The 19,291-nt window shown below is 43.1% G+C and overlaps 1 protein-coding gene across 2 annotated transcripts in view; it reads right to left on the bottom strand.

The window, feature by feature from the left end:
- The window catches only part of BANP (BTG3 associated nuclear protein), a 345,686-nt gene that overhangs the window by 292,658 nt on the left and 33,737 nt on the right, over positions 1-19,291 (bottom strand). The window lies entirely within an intron of this gene.

The following is a 19,291-nucleotide window of genomic DNA, read 5'->3' as shown; positions in this document are numbered from 1 at the left end:
CATTTCCAGTGCAACTGATTATTGGCAATAGAAAGTAGCTAGCTTCCAGTACACAGAATAAAGCCCCCATACACTGGCAATAAAATGAAACTGGCATTGGGAGATAATGCAAAAGAACAATGAGAACTGGCTCCAATTTTTAATGCGAGTTCTTCCTTTGTGGAGAGAGATTACCAGCGTTCTGCTAGGGTGCACTCACTGACTCAACTCCTGAACAGCTGTCTAACACAAAAAATAAAGTGCCAAATCAAGAGCCAAGGGGATTTTTTTAAGGGCTAAACCTCAAATGACTTTAATGTTTCTATCACAACGATGGCTTTGTTTCTTTAATAATGCACAAATTAGCAGCATAAAATGGTACAATCTGTTATTTTCCACAGACCCAAAATAATAAAGTCTAAAAGCAGTCATCTGATATGAAACCACAAAGAAGAGTTTGACTCTCTGGATGTTAATCAGGTACAGGAAGAACAAATGCATTTTCAGATGGGTGTTGGTCCCCTGAGATGACTGAGAAAGATGAGGGGGAAAGGCTTTCCTGTAATCATTTTGATCTGGAAACATCTGCTTAAAGCAGTGGTTCTCAACCTTTCTAATGCTGTGACCCCGCATTACAGTTCCTCATGTTGCGGTGACCCCAAACCATGTACAAGAATATAACTACTATAATACTGCCCCCTATGTACAAGAATATAACTACTATAATACTGCCCCCTATGTACAGGAGTATAACTACTATAATACTGCCCCCTATGTACAAGAATATAACTACTATAATACTGCCCCCTATGTACAAGAATATAACTACTATAATACTGCCCCCTATGTACAAGAATATAACTACTATAATACTGCCCCCTATGTACAAGAATATAACTACTATAATACTGTCCCTCTGTACAAGAATATAACTACTATAATACTGCCCCCTATGTACAGGATTGGAACTACTATTATACTGCTCCCTATGTACAAGAATATAACTACTATAATACTTCCCCCCTATGTACAAGAATATAACTACTATAATACTTCCCCCCTATGTACAAGAATATAACTACTATACTACTGCCCCCTATGTACAAGAATATCACTACTATAATACTGTCCCCTATGTACAAGTATATAACTACTATAATACTGCCCCCTAGTTCTAGTTCTCCCTCCTGCCCCCAGTTCTAGTTTCCCCCCCTGCTGCCCCCAGGTCTACTGCCCCCCTGCTGCCCCCAGTTACAGTGCCCCCCTTCCTGCCCCTAGGTCTAGTGCCCCTCTTCCTGCCCCCAGGTCTAGTTCCCGCCCTTCGTGCCCCCAGGTCTAGTGCCCCCCCTTCCTGCCCCCAGGTCTAGTTCCCGCCCTTCCTGCCCCCAGGTCTAGTGCCCCCCCTTCCTGCCCCCAGGTCTAGTGCCCCCCCTTCCTGCCCCCAGGTCTAGTGCCCCCCTTCCTGCCCCCAGGTCTAGTGCCCCCCTTCCTGCCCCCAGGTCTAGTGCCCCCCTTCCTGCCCCCAGTTTTGGTGCCCTCCTGCTGCTTCAAGTTGCAGTTTCTACTCACTGAGCAGAGCAGCCTGTTCCGCGGGAGTCTGTATAGAGGAGAAGCCAGAGGGTCATGTGATGATGACATCCACACAGGTCCTCAAGTTTCCCCTGTATACAGAAGCCGACAGGTCCTCAAGCAGTGAGTTCTAATTGCACACATGTTTATTCCGTTTTTTGCCGCGAATCGCGGCAAAAATGTGATAGAGTCGCGACCCCTGTGTTTTGGTCGTTCGACCCCTGCCGGGGTCGTGACCCACAGGTTGAGAACCGCTGGCTTAAAGTGTATTACAAAGAGGAATGACACAACTGAACATGCAACTTCATAAAAAGTCATTTCTACCATAGTACATCATTCTCTCATTGACTTTTTTAGTTTATACCCGACTTAAAGGGGTTAGCCACTTCCAGCAAATAATTGATATTATTTGTGTAATGAAAAGTTATACAATTTTTCAATATACTTTCTGTATCAATTCATCATGGTTTTCTAGATCTCTGCTTGCTGTCCTTCTATAGAGCTTCTCTCTTTACTTTCACTGGATAGACTATGTCCATGGTCATGTGATGGACATGCAGGTGCAAGAGCCCTTGGAATCACATATAGTAATAGGAGCTGTGTGATATTAACGGCTCATGCACCTGCACTTCCATCACATCACCATGGACAGATTATATCCACTGGAAGTAAACTTAGAAGATTTCTATAGACGCACAGCAAGCAGAGATCTATAAACCGTGAGGAGTTGATATAGAAAGTATATTGGAGAATTGTATAATTTTTCCTTACACAAACAATACCAATTATTTGCTGAAAGTGGACAACCCCTTTAACTGTACAGACATTTAGATTTAGAGTCAGCAACGGTTTGGCAGCTGCTTGCCCCATTACGTAGTGTGCTGAACCCATGGCAAAAAGCACACTTTGTTCTGATAACCAAAGCAAGGAGTTTGGTGCAGTTCAGTTATACGCAACTTTTCCAGATTTTTTTCAACAAGTAAGAAATAGACCCACGCCTAAGTTTAATAAAAAATAATGCAATCAGATGCTCTACAATATTCTTCCAAGTTAAAAACAAAACAAAAATCCCATGCATCTTGCCATATATTATCAGAGGGACATAGAGCTAAAATTGGCTGTCACCCATTAAATAATGACCCTGAGAGAGATGTACAGGTTATATCTAGTTTTTCTCTCTCAAAGCCCCATTTCTTATATATGTTGGAGTTACCTTCTGGTTTGGTTTAAAAAAAAAAAGCAACAAAAATTTTGAATGTTTGTCCTTACCCTTAAACATTTTAGTTGCCTCTTCTTTAATTACACAGATTCCATCTAAAATGTCACATTTTTTAAGGCAGAAGTTTTTGAGCTCAGTAACATCTGAGGCAAATGCTCTGCATTTCCACATAACATCATTAATTACCCAATTCCAAAGATGACTTTCATGGCTGATAAAGAAGCTTAGTGCTGACACTAACCCTCTTAACAAAACATTCTACAACTTCATGTGATGCCAGACATACAAGTTCATTATATTTGAACTGATCTAAGACTTGGTAACTTTCCCAAACTGGACTTTTTTTATAAAATAACAAGGCAGGTGCATCTGCTTATGTATGAAGAATGATAACAGGTGTCCCAGGTACCCCCAATATAGCAACTTAACTCACTGTATTTGTTCCAATTGAAAAAAAACCTACCCTTCTAAAATTCCTTTTGTTTAGTCAATGTAAATGTATTCACCGGACACTGTCCAGATACCACTCACACAGTGTTACTTAAGTGAAAACAGAGACAGAGACAGAATCCTTTTTGGTTGTTATTTTATTCCACATTAGGGATTAATTTAAAAAACTGCTATAATAAATGTAACAAGCAATAGATTTCACTAAAACTGTCATATAAATCAGCAGACATCGATAGCTCAGTGGAAAGTATGATTGTGTTGTATATCTCATAGTTTAAAAAAAAACTGAAAGGGTTGTCCAGGATCAAAACTTTTTTTTGCTTGCCCCAGAAAGATTTTAAATTAAGAACAAACTATTACCTTCCTCAGCCAGTCACCTACCCTTACCGTTACCCTTTCTGTTGGTATATAGAGGCTCATGGGTAACATCACAACAACAGTGTGCACCCACTACAGCCTAAGGTTACATTCACACAAACGTATGGGGGACGTATATACGGCCGACGTATATACGGCCGATATACGTCCCCCATACACTCCTATGGGCTCACGGCCCTGTACGGGAGCGGTACGGTGCAGCACACGTGCGGCACCGTACCGCTCCGTAGCACGGGAAAAGATAGGACATGTCCTATCTTTTCCCGTATTACGGCGCCGTGCGCTGTATCTCCCTATGGAGAGGGGCGGGGGTGAGCAGCGCTCATCCCCTGCTCCTCTCCGCAGCGCCGATGTATGCCCGCCGTACTACGGTACGGCGGGCATACATCGTGTGAATGTAGCCTAAGGCCGGCGGCACACATGGCATTTTGAACTTAATTTTGGGCAGTTTTTAAGCAGTCCATAAAAAAACACATACATTTTTGAAAAACACATGCGTTTTTTGAAAAACGCATTTGTTTTTGACCCATTTAATTAAGATAGTTGGTAGAAGTGGTCAAAAACTGATGTGTTTTCAAAAACACATGCATTTTTTAACAGACTGCTTAAAAGCGGTCCAAAAACAGGTTCAAAAAGCCATGTGTGCCGCCAGCCTAAGGCCTCATTAACATGACCGTAATTATGCTACAAAAGAAGTCTGTGGCACCCATTCAGGGTGCAGTGAGCACACAGTGTCACACTGTACCAAGACCAAGCGGGGCCGCTTGGATTTCAATGGAGAGAGGAGGGAGAGGTTTACTCCCTCACCCTTCCTTACCTGGCCATGTTCTACACGTGGGATCCAGACCAGGTGAGTCGTGTGAACAGGGTCCAAAATCGTCTGCAGCTCTGACCCCAACTAGAGGCAATGTTCATGGTTGGCTTCATGCCGAATCGGAGGTAGGTATAGGTTTTGATTTTTACACATGTTTTCTGCACAACAAAATGTCCTTCTTAGTAGCATCATTTAATGTTCTGTGCAGTGTACTGGGGGGGAGGGAATCCAAATTTGGCAAAAATTAACACAAAAAACTGCTACATTTTCTTAAAAGTAGTAAATGTTCAGAAAGTGGTAGATGTCAACTCCTTTGTGCAGAGCACGCCAGACATCAAATCATCGATTACACTAAAAATGTCAACAATTTTATAAAAACAAGTTTCTAGATATAGTTTTTATCACATACAGAAAGACAAGTGCAATTATATTATGAGTAACAAAAGCTTTTATTGACAGTTAGAATGAGTTAATGCAGCAAGTCAATATTTGCAGTGTTGACCCTTCTTCTTCAGGACCTCTGCAATTCTCCCTGGCAGCTCTCTATCAACTTCTGGACCAAATCCTGACTGATAGCAGTCCATTCTTGCACAATCAGTGCTTGTCACAATTTGTTGGTTTTTGTTTGTCCACCCGTCTATTGATGATTGACCACAAGTTCTCAATGGGATTAAGATCTGGGGAGTTTCTAGGCCATGGACCCAAAATCTCTGTTTTGTTCCCTGAGCCATTTAGTTATCACCTTTGCTTTATGGCAAGGTGCTCCATCATGCTGGAAAAGGCATTGTTGATAAACAACATGCTCTTGGACGGTTGGGAGAAGTTGCTCTTGGAGGACATTCTGGTACCATTCTTTATTCATGGATGTGTTTTTAGGCAACACTGTGCGAGAGCCGATTCCCTTGGCTGAGAAGCAACCCCACACATGAATGGTTGCAGGAGGCTTTACAGTTGGCATGAGACAAGACTGGTGGTATCGCTCACCTTGTCTTCTCCGAACAAGCTGTTTTCCAGATGTTCCAAACAATCGGAAAGGGGATTCATCAGAGAAAATGACTTTACCCCAGTCCTCAGCAGTCCACTCCCTGTACCTTTTGCAGAATATCAGTCTGTCCCTGATGTTTTTTCTGGAGGGAAGTGGCTTCTTTGCTGGCCTCCTTGACATCAGGCCTTGCTCCAAGAGTCTCTGCCTCACAGTGCATGCAGATGCACTCACACCTGCCTGGTGCCATTCCTGAGCAAGCTCTGCATTGCTGGTAGCCCGATCTCGAAGTTGAAACACTTTTAAGAGACGGTCCTGGCGCTTGCTGGTCCTTCTTGGGCGCCATGGAGCCTTTTTGGCAACAATGGAAGCTCTCTCCTTGAATTCCTTGATAGAGCGATAGATTGTTGACTGAAGTGCAATGTTTCTAGCTGCGATACTCTTCACTGTTAGCCCAGTTTTGTGCAGTGCAATGATGACTGCAGGTGTTTCTTTAGAGATAACCATGGTTAACAGAACCAGCACCAGCCTCCTTTTACAGTGTCCAGTGGTGTGATTCTTACTTAATCATGACAGATTGATCTCCAGCCATGTCCTCATCAACACCCACACCTGTGTTACTGGAGAAATCACTGAAACGATGTTAGCTGCTCCTTTTAAGGCAGTCCTGCAATGAAGTTGAAATGTGTTTTAGGGGGAAAAGTTCATTTTCTAGGCAAATATTGACTTTGCAACTAATTGCTGTTAAGCTGATCACTTTTTATAACATTCTGGAGTATATGCAAATTGCCATTATAAAATTATAAATTTGTATCACTCAAAACTTTTGGTCATGACTGAAGAATTATTGGTGTTTTTAGTATATTATTTGAAATATGATAAACTTTCTGTGGCTGTACCATTTAAACTACTAAATGTGATTCCAGCACTATGCTCTGGAATAATCTAGATGCAGCCTACAATTTCTTCGTTTTTCTGTGTATTGAGTCGTATAAGGGTTGCATAATAAATTGCACCTCGTAGTATTTATTATTCCATGCCATGTGCTGGAAAGCGGGAAAAAATCCAAATGCGGTGAAAGCAGCTAAAAAACGCACTTGCACCATTTTTTTGTGGCCTCAGTTTTTACTTTTACAGTGCGCTCAAAACACCAAATAACACCTCTACTTTATTATTTGGTTCGGTACGATCACAAGGATACTTAATTTATACAGATTTTATAGTGTTTTAATACATTTTGAAAAACCTTGCCTACAGAAAATATTTTTGCCATCTTCAAATGCTAAAAACTTTATCATACTTCGGTGTATGGAGCTGTGTAAGGTGTCATTGTTTGCAAGATTAGCTGACTTTTTCATTGCTACGATTTTTAGGACTGTACAGCCTTTTTTTCACTTTTTAATTAATTATATGTTGCAAAATGGCGAACAAGTGGCATTTCGTACATTTAGGCAAATCACACATGGTAATAGATGGGCTAAAACGAGTCACGGGTCCGTGTATGACCCAAGGCTGAAATGGTAACAGATTGCTGCTCCAAGATGATTGCTGGCGGCCCACGTCTGTATGACAATGACTCCCCCCATCATGGAGTGTAAAGAGCTAAAGAGCTTGTTTGGGAGTACCTAGAATTAAAAAAAACTGATTACCATCTTTCTGTGGTGATCTGTGCATTGCCTGCACATTATTTCTCCTAGTCCCAAAGAAGAAGCTCAAGAAAGTGGGTCACTGTATATGTATCCAGGTCAGGTTTCTTGTGCAAATGGTCACTTGGAGAGTTGGAAATCCCTCTTTTTCTACTACGAAGGTGGTGAGATCTTTCCTTTAAAAACAACATCTTTATTTGACTTATTTATAAAAGTTGAGCCCTTCCACTTTCTGTATGCATATAGCTGCACACCCTTCGGCACTGAAGCCGCGTTTGGCGAAACACGTGTCGGGGCGGGTGCTCACAGCCTTTGTGGTATATATATGTACTCCATTTTATGTTCCCTCTATTTATGCCTTCTCCTACCAATTGTATTGACATCCTTGCATGTCCGAGAGGATTTAGGGGTTTTAAGGGTCTTGTTGCCCTGTTTGCATTGTATTTATGTTATTCCAGGACCTACTTGGTCTTTATATTGTATGGCACTTTATTATATACTGGGACACACACTACTAGTTTACATCCGGGTTATGTGCAACTTTTTTCTGTTGCTGCTGCTAGCGTTTGTCTGTTTTAACTTGAACATTGATTAAAAAAAGTTATTGATTTTGACCACGGGGTTTGAATATTTATTATTATTCTATTATAATTTTTTATGCTATTTTTGTTGTTTGTCTGTTTTGGGGTGGAAGTTAGTGACCCAGTACTTCTTTACGTATTCTATACTATATTGGTGTTATATCCCTTCGGCACTGATGCCAGAGCTACTGCGCATGGGCAGAGATCCAATGGAGCACTGAAGAGTGGGAGCAGAAGCGGGAGCAAGCCAAGGACACCCAGGTAGGGAAGGATCGCACAGGCTACTGAGGTGTGGGAAAACTACTCCACGCCTATCCTGAAAATTCACATATTAGCTAAAGTTTATCTTAGTTCAGAAATCATTATATGGTTAGCTAAAGAAAGATTAGGGCTTAGTTGGTTAATAGTAACCTACCATCAGATCTCCCTTAATAGGCAGATTTCTGATGGTAGGTTTCCTTTAATTCATTTGATTCCATCCATTTCCTTGTTTTTTCTCCAAGGAATTTAGGAGAATATTCCCTGCAGTTTTAGAGCTCTTTCACACTGGCGTTGTTTTTCACATCCATTGTTCAGTGATTTTCGAGGAGGCCTTACTGAGCCATTGTCTTCATATTTTAGTTGTTTTCCCCTGATTCGTTGTCTGTGAAAAACAATTTTGAAGTATGTTCAATTTTTTTCACAGTTACGGATCACGGAAGGCAACAGAAAAGGTCTATGTGTCGCAAAAAATGACTGATGACTGGTTAAGAAAAGTGAAGAAATTAGGTGATACCTTTTTGAGGCTTACTGAGTATATTTGATGCTGAGCTTTCGAGAATACTAGTTCTCTTCGTCAGACATGATGTTATGCACGAAACAGAAAATTCACAGCATTTTATACACACTAAGCAGTGCTCATCAAAGGATATTAAAAAAAACCTCTTAAACAACAGATAGCTAAATACAGGGACATCTTATTTACAACAGGATGGCAATAAAAACATTAAAAACCTATGAGGCGAGACACATGAGCCCTGGCTCTTATCTGCTTGTGGCCTCCAGGTCAGAGATAGGAGGTCATGAAGCTGGCATGAATATTAAGACTACTTTGCAAGGTGTTGAATCTCTGCATTCATTTATACTCCCATTCTTTCCTTTCCCTCTGTGTCTTAAAATGTCCCATTAAAATACTAATCTGCAAATCTTCCATAGTGTGGTCCTCTCTGGAGAAATGTGCAGCCACTGGCAGATCTTTCCTTTCATTTTTAATATCAGATCTGTGCGAGTTCATACATTGATGGAGTCTCTGACCTGTTTCCCCAACCTGTGGTTGGACACTGCTGACACATAATAAGGTAAACCACATTAGAGGACCTGCAAGAAAAGGTTCCCTTGATCTGATGTACCTGCTGTGTTTGAGGTACAGGTACCTGGTCACCTGTGCAAATGTGCTGGCACGTTTTACACCTGCTTTGCAGGCAGGGTGAGGTGCCATTTTCTGATGGAGGTCTCAGGGCACTCCGGACAACCAGTTGTTTCAGGTTTGGTGGTTGCCGGAAGGACAGGAGAGGAGGGACTGGATATATTTCTTTTAGTCTTGTGTCTTTATGCAGAATCGGTGGGAGTTCCTTGGCAATGTGACGTAGAAACTCCAGTTGTGGGCTGTAAGTGACTACTAGGGGTACTCTGGCCTCCTGTTGGGGTGGAAGCTGTTATTTCTCAGCTTCCACCCCAAACATACCAGACAGTCTATCATATACAGCCAAGCCATACGCTACAACCGTATATGTTCAGACAAGAAAGATCTGGAAAAACACCTACTGGAGCTCAGGTCTGAATTTCTCCAGTTGGGCAACAGACCAAAAGTGACTGATAACCAAATAGGCAAAGCAGCAGCCATCAACAGAGAGGATTTACTCACATATAAGGAGACCCAACAGGAGGCCAAAGTACCCCTAGTAGTCACTTACAGCCCACAACTGGAGTTTCTATGTCACATTGCCAAGGAACTCCAACTGATTCTGCATAAAGACACAAGACTAAAAGAAATATTTCCAGTCCGTCCTCTCCTGTCCTTCCGGCAACCACCAAACCTCAAACAACTGGTTGTCCAGAGTGCCCTGAGACCTCCATCAGAAAATGGCACCTCACCCTGCCTGCTAAGAAGTTGTAAAACATGTTAGCACATTTGCACAGGTGACCAGGTACCTGTATCTCAAACACAGCAAGTACATCAGATCAAGGGAACCTTTTCCTGCAGGTCCTCTAATGGGGTCTACCTTATTATGTGTCAGCAGTGTCCAACCACAGGCCTTTATGTTGGGGAAACAGGTCAGAGACTCCATCAACATATGAACTCACAAAGATCTGATATTAAAAATGAAAGGAAAGATCTCCCCGTTGCTGTACATTTCTCCAGAGAGGACCACACTATGGAAGATTTGCAGATTACTATTTTAATGGGACATTTTAAGACACAGAGGGAAAGGAAAGAATGCCACAAGCAGATAAGAGCCGGGGCTCATGTGTCTCGCCTCATAGGTTTTTAATGTTTTTATTGCCATCCTGTTGTAAATAAGATGTCCCTGTATTTAGCAATCTGTTGTTTAAGAGTAGTGATGAGCGAGTATACTCGTCCGAGCTTGATGCTCGGTCGAGTATTAGCATACTCGGACCGGCTCGTTGCTCGGACGAGTATTTGCCCTGCTCGATAACGAGCATTTAATAAAAAAAAAGAAGTGAAGAACAGTAAAAAAATACAATTAAAACATTTAATTTAATCGTTTAATTGAAGAAAACAGTGAAAGAACACAGTGCAGAATAGATTGCAGATGTTCGGGAACATCTGCGATCTGTTCCGGAGACACGCGTGCAGAACGGTGTTCTCCGCAATAGTATTTGAAGAACAATATTTGTGAAGAACACATTGCAGATGTTTAGCAACATCTGCAAGTTGTTCTCTACACATATTGTTCTTCAAATACTATTGCGGAGAACACCGTTCTGCACGCGTGTCTCCGGAGCAGATCGCAGATGTCCCGGAGACACGCGTGCAGAACGGTGTTCTCCGCAATAGTATTTGAAGAACAATATGTGTGAAGAACAACTTGCAGATGTTGAAGAACAATATGTGTGAAGAACAACTTGCAGATGTTGCCAAACATCTGCAAGTTGTTCTTCACACATATTGTTCTTCAAATACTATTGCGGAGAACACCGTTCTGCGCGCGTGTCTCCGGAACAAATCGCAGATGTTCCCGAACATCTGCAATCTGTTCTGCACGGTGTTATTTCACTGTGCTCGTTCAGTTTGTAATTTTACTGAAAAATGCTCGGGTCTCCCATTGATTTCAATGGGGCTCGTTACTCGAAACGAGCACTCGAGCATCTGGAAATGTTCGGCTCGAGTAACGAGCACCCGAGCATTTTAGTGCTCGCTCATCTCTATTTAAGAGGCTTTTTTTAATATCCTTTGATGATCACTGTTTAGTGTGTATAAAATGCTGTGAAATTTCTGTTTCATGCATAACATCATGTCTGACGAAGAGAACTAGTATTCTCGAAAGCTCACCATCAAATATACTCAGTTAGCCTCAAAAAGGCTTCACTTCACTCTTCTTCTGCTCTCCATGGCTAACACGGTACAAATCTACAATCTGATGACAGGTTAGTCAAGGAGAATAGGAAAGCAGTCGTTCTATTATCTAACCAAAGTTAAACTTTCAGGTTTTTTTGCAGACAAAAATAGATGCAAAATGGAGACAAAACAAACCACACGTAACCGATGTGCAATGGATACTTGAATGTACCTATTCTCTGCCCTATGATCCGTTGTTTGTGGCCAGTTAGCAGGGCCTTAGGGCAGATACACAATGCTGTTGTTGGTCTGAGAACCACAGACCCAGCAGAGTGGTATGGCAAGCACCGGAATCTAGCTAGTCAATTTATGCTCCATCCCAGCCAAAGGCTAAATACACATTTGGAATCAGGGCAGTGAGGCAAACGCGTCCCTAGGTCTTAGCTTAATTGCCTTGGGAAATAAAATATACAGAACTTTCAATGGGAGCATAGCAAGTTGGTCATGTCTGGTCTTAACATAATCCACCGATACAGACGGATCTGATGAGACCAGAACCCTGATCCCATGACCTCTCAATGAAAAGCCAAAACTCATCCAAAGTAGGAGGTTTTCTACAGCCTTCCTATGGGTGTGAATGGGTAACTCTATACCTTATATCAGTGATGGCGAACCTTTTAGAGACTGAGTGCCCAAACTACAACCAAGACCCACTTATTTATCGCAAAGTGCCAACACAGAAATTTAATTATTGATTTATACTCCCTTCTCTGTCACAGCTTTCATTGATACCTGCACACTGAGGACACCAATAAAGCAGAAAATAGAAGAAATTTGGTTAATCATTGTAGCTTCCCTCCAGGGTCCCATAAACAGGAATTGTCAGGGCAGGAGCTACAATGATAATCCAGATCTGTCCACACCTTCCCACTCCCTCCAGTAGTCCCAGGTAGTGTTGTCAATTTAAAATAGCTCTGTGCACAGCAAGTCCTGGGCTGTCCGGGACTACAGGAAGATACCTGGAGTCCTCTCTGGTGATGGCCTGAGTGCCCACAGAAAGGGCTCTTGCACCAGTGCCATAGGTTAGCCACCACTGCCTTATATAATCAGGTCACCCCTTATATCCAATGTCTTTTGCAATGAGGAATTATTTACCATCACATCAAGAGCAGGAAAGGATCTTCAAGCGTGGATTATCCCTTTTCCCCATTACTTTAGCACAAAGTAACAGAATTTTTTGTACTTGTAGTACTTCACTTGTAATCTGCACTCTGTAAACTGTATATATGTCTACTGTGTGTACGGTTTTGTCTAGTGTGGCTTTAAGGCAAATATAAAATTTTACATTTGTTGTTCTTTTATCTGAATCCACAAATTCCCACTTCTGTGTCTCGGTTATATACATGCTATGGGGTTAACTTCTCACCATCATGGACCGGGCTTATATCAAATGAGAGCTGGTGGTGGCCTACTGTAAAGACTTTCAGCCGTCCAGGGTTGTGGGCAAGTGTTGTGCCATGCGAGAGATTGTGTGAACAACTCTCTCTCACTTCCTGCACCTCCCAGAAGCTTTGTGTTTAGTTAGCGTCTTTAAAAACAATTAATTGGTCTTGCGTACCCTTCAAGGGTTCAGAACGTCATACTATCTGGGCCAAATTATAGATAAAAGACGAAACTTATAGTAAGTTTTACGCAGAGCTTTTTGAGGCATGGTTTCCCTTGTGGTTATAAGGTTTGTAATTGCTACACTTAAGGCAGGATTTATCACCATGTTAAGCTACATTCACACTGCCGTTGCCCGCCCGTACCGTAGCAGGCAACAGCAGTGCACGGGGAGAGGAAGAGGAGGTGAGCGCAGCTCACCCCCGCCCCTCTCCACAGGAAGTTATGGCGCACGGCGCCGTATTACGGGTAAAGATAGGACAGGTCCTATCTTTTTCCCGAGTACGGAGCGGTACGGTGCCGCACCGCACCGCTCCCGTATGGCACCATGCGCCCATTGCCATCTATGGAGGACGTATATCGGCCTTATATCGGACTTTTTTTGGCCTCAGCCAATAGAGACAAAATGGTCTCACAAAGTAGTGCAAGAGACTAGGCAACATATTCCCTCTTAAAGGGAACCCGTCACCACTATTTTCACAAATACAGGTAGTGGCAGGTTCCTATAGAGCTCTAGTAACTATCTGACACCCTGCTTTTAGCTAAAAATTGTTCCCCTCAGATCCCCATAAAATCAGAGTTATAATCTTGCCTGGTATCTATGGAGCTTTGGAGTGAGTCCACGGGGGCGTGGCCTAATGTCATGTGACCAGGGTGACATCATCAAAGGTCTTTGAGCTACTTAATATGAAAACTATACCCCATGTACATATCTGACCACATAAAACCATCACAGCAGCCTCCATGGACTTCTACTCCTCTCCATGCAGGCTGCTGTGATTTCATGTGATAAAATATGCTGTGATTTCATGACATATATGCTTAGTGTACAGTTCCTAATGCTACAAAAGCTATAGGACCTGCGATGATGTCACCCTGGTCACATGACATTATAGCAGTATACAGAGATAGGATGGGGAGAAGCTGCTGGATTCAGCCTGAGGAGGCCATGCCCACCTGGACTCCATGTAGCCATGCTTATTTACCAGATAAAACTATAAAGTTGAATATATGGGAATCTCAGGGGCATAATTTTTAGCTACAAGCAGGGTGTCACATAGTTACTAGAGCTCTATAGGAACCTGTCACTACCTGTATTTGTGAAAATAGTGGTGACGGGTTCCCTTTAAGTATCAAGAATTGCAAGACAGGGACATCTAGTGGAATAAATGGTTTATTACAGACAAATGTGTTTTTCAAAAGTAAACTCAAGCCATGAGCAATGGAATGTGTTATTGTAAAAAAAAAGAAAGCATTGGTGAAGCTTGTTTTTAATGGGGATCTTTAAATGTGGAAGAACTTGAGCTGGTCGCCAGCAAGTTCCTTCACTGCTGAAGCTTGCAGCCACAAAAGGTCATGTAGCCAAAGCACAATTATTCGGTACCAGCCACTGAATCTGCACATTCTTTCACAGCTGCGAGCTGCAGCAGTGGACCAAAAATGATCTCGTTTTCACACACATAGTATTTCTACCTAAATTAGTTGCTGAATAACTTGCCTGCTTTACCTTTTCATAAATTTTGAAAGGCCTGTATAATTTGTCATGGGGCTTACAAATTGAAGATAGATTCCATATTTTCAAGGAGATTTAAAAATTGACTTTATTGGGAATCATTACAGCTTGTAATGAAATTGGAAATGTATATTAGAAACCCCTTTATATCAACCCATTTTCAAATCTGCAACCCTCAAACTATCAAAAACAGCTTTTTGGGGGCCCTTGAGATCTTCATAGTAATTAAATCAAAATGGAGGTGAAAATAAGAACGGTCCAATTTTGTTGGTAAAACGTTCATTTAGCTCAAAAATGTACATGTTTACTAAAGATAAGAAGAGAAAACCCATCTTAAAATTTGTTATGCAATTTCTCCCAATCTCTGTGATTGGAGCTCACACCGACCACAATTATGCAATATCTCCCTGCAGCCATTTAAACGCAGCGGTCGTGCTAACCACCAGGGTCAGACTGGCCTGCCGGGGGGGCGGTGTATCCCCCGGTGGGCCCCAACACCGGCCGCTATGGCAGGGGCCTCTGTTGCCATAGTAGGCCCCTGCCAGTTTTAGTGACAGTACACAATGCGGCCGCCACCTAACTGAAATGAAAGTGAGTAATGGCATCGGCATCTTACTGATGCCAATGCCATTGAAAATTACGGTGTGAGGTGCCAGGGGAGACTTCCCCGGCGCACAACGCACTTTGACCCAGGATGTGCGGCCGCGTGATGATGACATGCGGCCGCGCATCCTTTCTCAACGATAGCTTCGCTGCAGGCGGCCAAACAGAAGAGGAGTGCCGGCAGGAGTTAAGTACAGAGGAAGGAGCCAGGAGGAGGATGACTGCGGGCCCCGTTGAAGGAGGACAGAGGACTCTGGAGAAGGATGAGAGAGGGCCAGAAAGAGAAGAAAAGAGGGATCTGAAGGAGCATAAAGGAGTCTGGGGGAGGACAGGGTGCCTGAAGGAAGACAGAGAGGCTGAAGATGGACAGGATGGCTGAAGGAGGAGAAAGGAGTCTGGGGGAAGACAGGGGGCCTAATGGAGGTGAAAGGAGTCTGGGGGAGGACAGGGGGCCTGAAGGAAGAAAGAGAGCTTGAAGGAGGACAGGGAATCTGAAGAAGGAAAGGGGGCCTAAAGGAGGACAGGGGGGCTGAAGGAGGATAAAGGAGTCTGGGGCAGGGTAGGGGCTTTAAGGAGAGCAAAGGAGTCTGGGGGAGGACAGGGAGCCTGAAAGTGGAGAAAGGAGTCTGGGCGAGGACAGGGGGTCTAATGGGGGACAAAGGAGTCTGTGGGAGGACAAAAGGCCTGAAGGAGGACAAAGGATTGTGGGGGAGGACAGGGGGCCTGAAGGAGGATAAAGGAGTCTGTGGGAGGACAGAAGGCCTGAAGGAGGACAAAGGATTCTGGGGGAGGACAGGAAGCCTGAAGGAGGGCAAAGGAGTCTGGGGGAGGACAGGGGACCTGAAGGAGAACAGAGATGTTCAGAGAAGGAAGAATACAAATGGTGTCTAAAGGAGGGCAGAGGGGTCTGGAAGAAGAACGGCAGAGGGGTCTGGAAGAAGAACGGCAGAGGGGTCTGGAAGAAGAACGGCAGAGGGGTCTGGAAGAAGAACGGCAGAGGGGTCTGGAAGAAGAACGGCAGAGGGGTCTGGAAGAAGAACGGCAGAGGGGTCTGGAAGAAGAACGGCAGAGGGGTCTGGAAGAAGAACGGCAGAGGGGTCTGGAAGAAGAACGGCAGAGGGGTCTGGAAGAAGAACGGCAGAGGGGTCTGGAAGAAGAACGGCAGAGGGGTCTGGAAGAAGAACGGCAGAGGGGTCTGGAAGAAGAACGGCAGAGGGGTCTGGAAGAAGAACGGCAGAGGGGTCTGGAAGAAGAACGGCAGAGGGGTCTGGAAGAAGAACGGCAGAGGGGTCTGGAAGAAGAACGGCAGAGGGGTCTGGAAGAAGAACGGCAGAGGGGTCTGGAAGAAGAACGGCAGAGGGGTCTGGAAGAAGAGCGGCAGAGGGGTCTGGAAGAAGAGCGGCAGAGGGGTCTGGAAGAAGAACGGCAGAGGGGTCTGGAAGAAGAACGGCAGAGGGGTCTGGAAGAAGAACGGCAGAGGGGTCTGGAAGAAGAACGCAGAGGGGTCTGGAAGAAGGAGGACAGAGGGGTCTGGAAGAAGGAGGACAGAGGGGTCTGGAAGAAGGAGGACAGAGGGGTCTGGAAGAGGAGGACAGAGGGGTCTGGAAGAGGAGGACAGAGGGGTCTGGAAGAGGAGGACAGAGGGGTCTGGAAGAGGAGGACAGAGAGGTCTGGAAGAGGACAGGGAGATCTGTAGGGGAAAGACAGAGGAGACTGAAATATGTCAAAGGGAGACAAGGGCGTCTGGAGGGGCACCAGGAGTGTCTGCAGATTATAATAGGACACTGTGTATAAAAACAGGGACATTTTAGATGAAATAATTGATTAGAGGGGCTATGTAATGAGTAACTGATTTGAGGACATTGAATATTAATAAATAAGGAAAGCATTATGTACAACATAAATAATTAAAATAGAGCAATAAAGGAGCACAGTTTTGGACATTGTTATTCTGCATGTGACTGTGGTCTTTTTAGTTGCACAGTGTGGAGATGTGCTGCTCGATCCTGAAGATTGTGACAACAGGGAGAAGTCTTCATGCAGTTCTGGACCAAAGAAGAAGACATTTCGCCTGTAAGGAACCCGCCTGTGTCTGATTACTACTATAGCCACTGACTAACCATTGAGGTAGTGAAACATTTCTCGGCATCTCTTTATCCATACTGTTAGTATAGCATTCATGCATATGAGAAAGGTCCTGGCTAGGTGATTGAACCACAAAGCCTCCCCCCCCCAGATCCCTGATTCCCACAATATTTCTGAAAAGCAGTAGGTGGGCCCCCAGAATCATTTTCACTGGTGGGCCCCAGGAACCCAGTCCGACCCTGCTGACCACGGCATTTAAGGGTTAACACATGGCAATTGGAGCTCACTCCGACTCAGCTCCTGTGCATCAGTTCAGTAAAAGCAAGAGCACTAAGCAAGTGAAGCAACAAACAGTAACATTACGAATAGCCTAGAAACTAAAACACTACAGCAAGCTTAGAAATATAAGGTCTCCCCTCAAAATAAGACCTAATGGCAGTCCTCCTCCCACACCACATATAAGTATTAATAGATCTTTTAGATACTTCAAGAGGTTGTCACATGGGTTGTGGATTCGTATGATAAAATCAATGACTGTTGCGCTGCAAATGCCATACAAGTAGTACCCAGACAAGAAGGGGCTATTAAAGGAAAGTGCTATTGCTAAATATGAGAAATTGGGGCCAATGATTCCAATGGAAATGGAGTCAAAAGAAATTTCAGAGTTTGGAGGATGTTATAAGGATGTTAGAGAAATTGAATGTTTGATCAACAATAAATGTGAATTCTTGTTTATGGAAAAATAAGACATCCCCATGAAAATAAGACCTAGTGCCTTTCAGGAGCAAAAATTAATATTTATTTTCAAGGGAAACATGGTAAACAAGGTAAAGCAAGAGGTAATGTTTGGTAATGAAGAATAAAATAACTTACCCCTAATTCTAGAATGCTGGAAGATTTTTTATAACTCAAAAGCAACACAATTTAAGTCCTCTGTATACCACACTGCCAAACATAAGGTGGCACGTAATCTGGCCCACCAACCTCATAATAAGTGGCCCCTGGTTTTCCCTGTCAATGTCTTAGTTTTTGCTACCCTGGTGTTTGAGAATGTTACTGCCACAAAGGTTAATTGTAAGACTGTATAGATGAAACTACTCTTAACAGTTCTCTTACCTGTTAAGGAGTAGTTACCGAGTATACTAACAATTGCAATCAATTCTTTGAAAATTACTAGGAAAATTGTCCCAGATTAAATTCTATGGTTGACATACCTTTAACAGTTAAGTACAACTTTTTGTGTACCACAAATGAACTGCAGAACATAACATAAAGCTTTGTTTCCAAGTCGAAGTGATTAGGGGATGAGGTAAGGCGAAAACTTCAAGCCAACACAATTATTACTGCACCTTGTTGAAATACGATTATGACCTTGGGCACACGATTTTATATTAAAAAAGCAAACTCCACATTTATTATTCTTTATTTCAGTTTCTTTTCTCAGTGTGAAGATGCATACACAAACTAAATTTGAGGAAACTTAAAGGGGTTTGCCCATGAAAGAACATTCTCAAATTTCAATCCCCTAGCTATGTTTCCACAATAAAGATCATTTTAACCCCTTACTTTCCAATTTTACTCAGTTATATTGCTGTTTTAGCTCCCATCACTAAATGGTGGTCATTGTAAAATTCCAGGGTGTGGTCGGAATGCAGACGCTTTAAGAGTTTTGGGTGCTGACAATGTGCTTTATATAAACTTTCATTTAGCTTCTGAACATTCACTAGTATCTAACACATAGAAAGAGGGATGAGAAAGATCAGAGAAGAGATCCATGAGATGCACATAACACACAATTACATTCTCATCTCTGCAACATCTCAGCCACAACTTAAACTGTCAGCTCTACTGTGCCTCCCTCCCCCTCCTCTAGCTAAAGACGTTATCTGTCTGTCTTATAGATATACTCTCCTCACACTGTCCTGCCCTCGTGGGTTCCAAACTTCATTTCTTATATCTTTGCATGGTCATATTTCTGTAAAAAATAAGTTTATAAGACATGCAAGTTAGCCTGTGGTGCTCTGCAGAGCACCATCAGGCTCCACTGTAATATATTGCCAGCTGCGTTCTAAGAGCTGGTGATGTCATGGGCTCTCTTCTCAAATCTCATCAGCTCTTAGAACGTGGCTGGCACAACCCTGGGTTGAGCATAAATTATATTACAGTGGAGCCTGATGGTGCTCTGCAGAGCACCACAAACTAATTTGCATATCTTATTAAATTTTTTTTACAGAAATAGGACCATGCAAAG

Source organism: Engystomops pustulosus, chromosome 7 (assembly GCF_040894005.1).
Source record: "Engystomops pustulosus chromosome 7, aEngPut4.maternal, whole genome shotgun sequence".
Classification (NCBI taxonomy): Eukaryota; Metazoa; Chordata; class Amphibia; order Anura; family Leptodactylidae; genus Engystomops; species Engystomops pustulosus.
The sequence above is the reverse complement of the archived record's forward strand: the minus strand, read 5'-3'. Positions and strand labels throughout refer to the sequence as shown.